The sequence below is a fragment of the Pogona vitticeps genome, chromosome 1 (assembly GCF_051106095.1).
Source record: "Pogona vitticeps strain Pit_001003342236 chromosome 1, PviZW2.1, whole genome shotgun sequence".
Classification (NCBI taxonomy): Eukaryota; Metazoa; Chordata; class Lepidosauria; order Squamata; family Agamidae; genus Pogona; species Pogona vitticeps.
In genome coordinates, this window is record NC_135783.1 from 25,665,016 (window position 1) to 25,673,369 (window position 8,354).

General features: G+C 40.5%; 1 long non-coding RNA gene across 1 annotated transcript; it reads left to right on the plus strand.

The window, feature by feature from the left end:
- The first annotated feature begins 473 nt into the window (after positions 1-473).
- Positions 474-7,077, plus strand: LOC140704371 (uncharacterized). The gene is made up of 2 exons (XR_013538855.1): positions 474-653; positions 4,651-7,077. It is a non-coding gene; the product is annotated as an uncharacterized LOC140704371 (long non-coding RNA).
- Positions 7,078-8,354: the final 1,277 nt, after the last annotated feature.

The following is an 8,354-nucleotide window of genomic DNA, read 5'->3' on the forward strand; positions in this document are numbered from 1 at the left end:
CCAGGCAAGAGCAAAGTATAAATGGCTCTGTCACTAATGAAGCAATTGGATTAAAGCCAGAAGGATATCTCACCGTTGTGCATTGAAGCAAAAGAAAGTTCCAATGCTACATAGCATTCGTGGGGGAAATGTGCTCGGATTTGATTTACAAATTAGTCAAGAAAGTATCGACCAGTTCTGTTTGCAGTTAATGATAGAACAGTTTGAAAGCCAATAACTCATATCCTTAGAAGTGGCTTGATGGCACATAATATATTCTGAGGTTTTTTCCTTAATTATCAGATGATTGTATAGTGAGAAGACAGGTGAAATGGTTGAAACTGTGACATTGCTAACATTGAGTAAGACCATTCTCAGCCACAAAGCAAAACAAAAAATAGTTATTTCCCAGCTCAAACAAGTGTGTTTGTGAATATTTGTTCTCTATTATGTTTTTAATATATTTTAAAATATTATTGCAACCAGACATAGAATCTGTTTGCCAGCACCAATGCCTGTTTGGCCAAGAAGCAGCTAAACATTCAGTTGGATTTTGATTGACAGGTTCAAAAGTGCAGATTGCCTCAGACCTGGAGCTGATTTCTCCTTTGAAGACATCTGTCAGGAGCCTGGTCTAAGAAATCCTGAGAGAATGTTTACTGAAATCATTCAGGGTAGGACAAACACAACTGCTCTATGCTTTTGTTGTGCACAAATGCTTTGAATGTGCTTTACAAAATTCTATGCTAATTCCCTGGAGATGCATGCCAAACTGTCTTTTTCTGGAGTGCCCCATTATTTTCTTTAAAGCAAACTTTTTTTTTTAATCTTCAAAGAAAACCTGTCTTTTGCAATAATCATCCACAACAGCATTACACTTCTTCACAAATCAATGTGCTTTATGCTTATTCATTGTTATCCCAACAGTTAAAATAATGATGGAAGACAATGATGGTGAAAATAACATTCTGTAGATTGCCTCAGAACACAGGGTTTCTTGAAAGATGGAAAAGTGAAAGAGTTGCAAAACAAGAACATTTTTTTTTTACTGCTTGGGAAAATGTGAAGGCAAGAGGAGAAGGGGACGACAGAGGATGAGATGGATGGACAGTGTCATCGAAGCTACCAACATGAATTTGACCCAACTCCGGGACACAGTGGAAGACAGGAGGACTTGGCATGCTCTGGTCCATGGGGTCAAGAAGAATCGGACATGACTTAACGACTAAACAAAAACCAATCTAATAATTAGAATGTAGTTTTTGGAGCAGATGCTTTGTATTGTCAGCAGTTAACATCCTTTAATCCTTTGGAGGCATGTCAACAAGGTGACCACTGTCACATTGATTCTGAAGGATTTTTTTCCCCCTGAACCAAAAAGTTAGAAACATGTCATTTAAAGGAGAATTCAAACAGACATCTGAAGAAAGAAGTAGCTTTATTTCATGCACTGTAAGACTGTAGAAAGGCATGGTTTCAACTCAACAGCTTGCGAGACAAAAGAAGACAGCTTATGAGATAAGGGCACAGATTTTTCCCCCCTCAGTATTATAGGGATCTTCAGGTGGATTTCAGCCATATTTATAAATATTCATTGCATAAATCTTGATCATTGCAACAGGTGAAGTCTTCATAGAAGTGATTATTGTTGAAAAATTTAGCTCTTTTACCACAAAAGATTCTCTCTACACAAGTTCGAACAATTGCTTTTAATTCTCCGTCTAAAATAAATGGAAAAATTGTGAGAGCAAAGAGTCAGCTTTAGGTTTTTAAAATATAAATAATATTTCACACTAACTATCTAAAGTGTACTACAGTCCATCTTCCTTCTTTATAATCCTACCACTGGAAGCTGGAAGGACTGGAAGGAACCCTATGGATCATTCAGTCCAACCCCTGGCAAGAATGCACGGTGGGGAATCAAAACTCCCAACCTCTGCAGCCAGATGCATAAAACACTGAGCTTTCATCACATACCCTTCCATTTAGCTGCTCATAGTCCCATTTTGAAGATGAAGTAAGAATGCATAAGTCCAGGACTGATAGAGGATTTTAAGCAAAATATGGAAGATCATCTGTAGTCAGCAGATGACACAGTTGTTTTTGACCCTAGCAACACCAACAGCATTGAGACAGGCCTATTTTTCCCTGTCTAATCTCTGTCCTTAACACCATTCAGCAACATTGATCTTCCTCATGATTTGCAAGAACTTTGACTATAGTAATGGGCAAATTCTCCTTTCCTCTGTTGGAAGTCACTCAGTTGAGAAGATGCATGTAATTACATGGGGAAGAATAGAGACAGACCTCCTCAAGTTTCCTAGACTGACCTCTACCTGCTCTGACCTGTGCTGACCTTTCTTCAACCTTAGATTACTATTCTTAGCATTGCTGATGTCACTTTTTTCCTCTAACGCCTTTCTTTTGTGCTTCCAAGGAGACATCTTGCATTTGTTCCCTAGATATGAAAGGGGCAACCTTAGCTCCTGACATCTCCAGCTTAGTTAATTAGTACTGGGACTTCTATGACTTCTCCTATACCAAAGTTATGTCTCTAATAAAGACAAGCTTTTTATTTTCTTAGAAAGAAGTGCAAATGTAATTTCTTTATAGTGAAGCATGCCCACAAGTGATCCGTCCACATTTCAAAGGGCTGAAATCTACAAGTTACTCCAGTACTGCTGCATGAGTACTTTCAAAATTACTGAAGATGGAAATAGTTCAGTATTGCTGAGATTCTGGGAGAAGCATTTCCTGTTACATCATCTGATCAGTGGGGGAAAATGCAAATCAGGGTGCTCCAAACCTGTAGAATTTCCCCCCTAGCATGGTTTCCCCCTCAAAATGTTTCATACCTTACAGCAACCAGAGAAGAAGCAGTGTAGGGATAGTGTGATCCATGAGTCCAGAATTAAAAATCTCAATATGAGCTCAGTATAAGATGTCTTACCTACATAGAATTTGTCTAAACCACAGGTTTCCGTTTTAGTGGCTTCACAGACATCCTTCCTGTCAAATGGTTTACATATTCCACCCAAAGTTTCTCCTTTTTAGAAGCATTTTCGACACTGTAGAGCATGTGCTTCAAAATATGAAATTGTCATGATTATCAATTTCCAAACAGAGCCTCAGCTGGTAATTCAACATGAATATTGTGTCATCATTTTGCTTTATATTCCATACATTCAGCAGTAAACAAATTATTTAATTAATATTGTTTAAAAGGAAGCAAAGGGCATCAAGGGTCAATAACATTTTTGAGAAGAACAGGGTGTGTGTCATCCTATACAACCTTTATCAGGCAGTAAGGCCAGTTGAATTCAGTCTGGTTTAATTCCAAGTAGACATGCATAGTATTGTACACTGCGTTTATATGAATTTTCAGTAAAGAAGCACTGGATACAGCACAATCAGCATTCCCTCTAATTTTCCACCAGTGCTGGGTTCTGGCTGTGACTGGAAGCGAATGGACAGCAACACTGGATCGGTAACATGACACCAATTCAGCACTGTGCCTCCACTGTGGAGCATTGAGCACAACCTTACCTTCTGTTAGTTGCTTCATGGAATAGTGTCATCGAAAAATATTCAGGGCTTGTTCCAATTTCCCCTCAAAAGCGTTTTATATTTAATTAAACACTGACATGCTTAGTAAATACGCGATATTGTGTAGCTACACTGATGTAACTCCATAATCCTGTTGTGTAGTGACATATATGGAAATCATACTGCATAACGCATAGCAGCTACTTCTTCAGGAGTAACTACACATCAGGATTGGGGTCACTGTTATTGGAGGGAAAGCTAGGATATTGGACTAGTTATTACCATACATAGTATTTCGGTGAACGGCATGACCTCTGGACTAAAATACTGAAAGAGAAGGAGCAAGCAACACTGTATGTCTGCATTACCCTTTCCACTATCACTTTCCTGTATTCTTCACCAGGAAGACTTGAACACATGACCACAACAGTTTTAGACTGTAAGCAACTTACATTAACACGAGGCACACATATCCAGTGCTTTTTTACCTGCTGAAATCATGTATGCTGATCCTCTCTATTCCTTCTATGAATGCGAAGAAACGTTGGCTAATTTTTTTTCCATCTCACAGATTTCAGCTGCGTCAACACTATGAGACTCTCAATGCAAAATTGTCAAGCCCTGCAAGATATTGCATTTCCACACTGGGAGCTGAAAGAATGTTTCTATTCTCCATCAGAATGACTCCAGGTTGCCCACGATGTTTTTGTCTCTGTAAATCTAATGCTTTTTTCCATTTAACGAAGGGACACGAAGCAAGCACAGAAGGACTGTCTGGTTCTTAAAAAACAAGACCAAACAAATCAGTCAATGCTTCGGATCCTTACATTTCCAGACAAGGAAACACTGACTGCACTTTTGAGCTATGTCTGAACATTATGCCAGTCACATCACCTGCACCTCTGTAATCACATGCTTTGCAATGTGTGCAACATCATGTCAGTATTGTAAAAAAATATTGCACCCTTTCACAAAGTGAGCAGACATTTCTAAAGATCTTAAGGGATGATAGGATCAAAGATTTACATCCCTAGTTTCATCTCCATTCCCATGTGTCAACCTTCTGCCAAAGGAGCTGTTTTGTCCTTCCCAGTCTTGACAGAAACTTTCTCTCCCTCCTTTCAGTGGAACGTACCTCCAAATACCAGGGCATGGAAGACACAGATAGCAAAGAGCAGGGTGTGGTCCATAAGAGGCATCTGGGCATCAGTGGAACCCTGAAACACAATAGATAAAATGTGGGACTCCAGTCTCTCTGAATAGTTACGTTGGTTCTTTTTTTTATACCCTTAACAACCTGCAGGGAAATCACCTGAGAGAACATCTTGTCCGGATAAAAGAGAAATAAATAAAGCCAAGTGGGACCCAAAATCTTAAATTGGCCATTTAGCATCAAACATAGGATGTCTATGATGCCATAAGTATAAAAGAAGGTAAAACAAACTCAATCCAGTTACACAAAACTGTATTACTCACAAGAATATCACAGTTTGTATTACTAGCAGAGATATAGATTATGAAATCCACCAGGAAGACAGCTAGTGCTTAGAATTCAATTGTGTTCCTACATTGCTGTAAGTGGTACCAAAAATACATATGGCAGAAGGAAAGAAATGGCAGGTTTTTCAAAGTATCTATTCTGACAGGATGTCATAAAACTGGCCACTTATCAACCAAACAGCAAAGAAGGTTATTAATGAGCGTTGGACATTCATGTGTGTCTTAAATACACCCATGTCTGTATGGTGACTCTCTCATCACCCCATATGTGGATTCAGCTTTTTTTAAGAAACCAAGGAGGGTATGAAATAGGGAGCAAGTCTAAATACGCCCAAGGACTCCAGTTATCACAAGAAAAGCACCACCTCTCCTATTATTGGTAAGCAACTCAGAGTGGGTGGGCTTTGACCTGTCGTCAGGCTTGACCTCAGCATCTTCCCTTCCTCCATAAGGTTCCCATTGAGAGATAAGGAAGGGTTTTGAGTGGCTTTCCTTCTGAGGTTATTATTCAAGACCTGTATCTTTTGCCCCAACAGGTGGTGCAACAAGCCCTGGAAGGTGGGAAGAGAGTGGCAAAAAGCCCACTCCAGAGGTTTGCCTCCCAAGGTAAAGTATGAAAGGGGCAACAGTAAAGAAAGATGGAAAGAAGAGTCTTGAGACAAAGGGAAGTGAAGAAGAGGAAGACCGAGGACTGGAGGACTAGGCTGATGCCCCCGAATAGAGAGAAGCCGTTCTTCCATTATACAGGAGTCACTTCTAAAAATCTGGATTTTCCTTTCTCAAGCCAAAGCACTCCACAAAGCAGCAGAGGTTGAATGTTTTTGTTCAGGTCAGATGACAAAAACATTCTGACTGTTGGTCCTGTTGAGACCTCAACTATCAAAACCATCCCAATTCCAACACAACTGGGTGGGTGGAGTCACCACATGTGATTTTAAAAACTGCCCCAGATAGCAAACGCTGAGTGTGCCATAAGTAGAAGTGGACTGATTCCTGCTGAGCATCAAAGTTGATGGCTAACCACTTGCTTACCTCTATAAGTCTGGAGAGATCAGGTGTTGCCCTATAGCACTGTGCCCATATAATAGCCCAGAGTGTGGCAGATACAGACTGAGGGAGAAAAGATGGAGGATAACTGACCCAAAGACAAGAACCTGCTTTTTTAAAAAAATTAGTTCTGTAATAGATGTGGGCACCAATCAGGAAAACAGCAGTTCATGACGGTTCAGGGTCCATTGCTATTCACAAACCACAAACATTCATAAATGTTCTGATGCAATTAACCATTACACAGTTCATGCAATTCTGGACTTCCGGGAGTGGTGGAATAGTCACTGCATGAGTTAAAGATGCTAAACTCACTGTGAGTCTTCAAGTGACTCTACTCCCCATCCCTTTCACGTTTGGTGAAGACTGGATTTGGGACATCCAAGTTATCAGATTCCTCCAGGAAAGAGCTCTGTAGCTAGCTGCTGGAGAGCATTTTCCTGGGGGGTACCTGATTTGAGGGAATTTAACTTGGACCTCCAATATTCAATCTTCACCAAACTTGGAAGAAGTGAGGAGTATAGCCAGACCAAGGGTTCAACCAAGTTTGGTGAAGATTTGGTTTGGGGTGTCCAAGTTATAGCCCACACACTAATCACCAATGCTGGTAACAACTCCACATTTTGTTTCATTCTGGGCAAGTGTGTTACCCTGAAGCATCCCAAAATGAACCACCAAATGGATGATTACTTTTTTGCTTCGTGGTTCAGTTCTCTATTCCTTAATAAAAGTTCTGTGGGGTTCAAAATGTATGTGAACCTTCATTGGAATAATGAGTAATCCTGGTGGGCCGTTTGATGTCCCTCAAGGAATGGACAGGCTGCGGACTCTCAGAGCATCCCATAATATACAGGAAAGGTCTATAATTAGAATACCAAATTGACATTGTGTAGCCGTAAGCAGTGCACAATACTGTATACATAAAAGAAGGAAAGAAATGACAGGTTTTGTAAATGGCTTATACTGAGAACTCAATTGCATACATTTATTAAATTGCTAATTTTCCTTTGTGGTGCTTCTTGGATATTAATACCATTGTATCATGAACAGTCGAAATAATTAAACTGTAAATAGCCACAGAAGTATTTTTTCATAATACAAAATATATATCCAGAACAAAGTTGTAAACTGGTGGTCCCAGTGGATATTTTTAAAAGACACAACTTGATTTGAACTGATCTCAGGAAAGATGAATGGAATAGAATGACTTTTTCCCCCACATCTTTCTGCCTCTGCTGCTCTAGACTCTTGCAATGTGATAATTGATCGTCTACAGTGATTTCACTCATGGGACCCAGCAGGGACTCCGTATGAAAAACTCTGAGGCAAACAAGGTTTTCCCTAGTGTGTAGTTCTACTCTGAGTGCAACTTTAAAAGGACATTGAGCATGCTTCTCATTGATTCTTTATTGAAAGAGCAGTGCAGGAAGCCTGCTCTTCTTTAGACAGTTTCTGTCCATTCTGTTTGCCTCTGCCTGTCCTGTTCCCTGAATCTGAAATTAGTGGTGTTGCAGCCAGAAACCTTTGATGATTTAATCAATGAGTTTGCAGCAGGGAAGTCAGGGAAGGTTCCTTTCAAGGGTAACAAGCAGACTCTTGCCCCCCCCCCCAGTCCCGGAATAAAGATGCGAGACAGTGATATGGATTAAATACGGGCCACTTTATTAAATCAAATCACATCAATCTATATCTTCGAACATTATCAAAAGAGGGGGCCTGCTGTAGTGCGGAAACAGGAAAAGGCAGGGGTATCCAAATACCCCCTATTCCGCCATTGGGCAAGTCCCTGGCCCCAGGTTCCAGCAATCTTAAAGACAGCAGGAACCTGACCAGCCACTAATAAACACCTTCTGTTGCAATTCCAAAAGTGTGCTTCAGCATGACAGCAAAAAAGATCTCAAAAAGGGTTGGTGCAAGGTCACAGCCCTGTTTCAGTCCACTTCGGATGTCAAAGGGATCTGATGTTGAGCCATCAAAAACTATAGTGCAAGTCTCTCATGGAAGGTCCTGATGATGTTAAGGAGTTGAGGTGGGCATCCAATCTTGGGAAGTATTTTAAAAAGGCCATCCCTGCTAACCAAATCAAAGGCCCTTGTGAGATCTATGAAGTCCACAAAGAGCGGCTGTTGTTGTTCCCAGCATTTCTCCTGCAACTGTCTGAGGGAGAATACCATGGCAGTGGTGGATCTATTAGCTTGAAATCCACACTGTGATTCTGGATATACTCTGTCTGCAAGCACCTGGAGCCTCTTCAGCACAACACAGGCACTTGTTGTGACTAA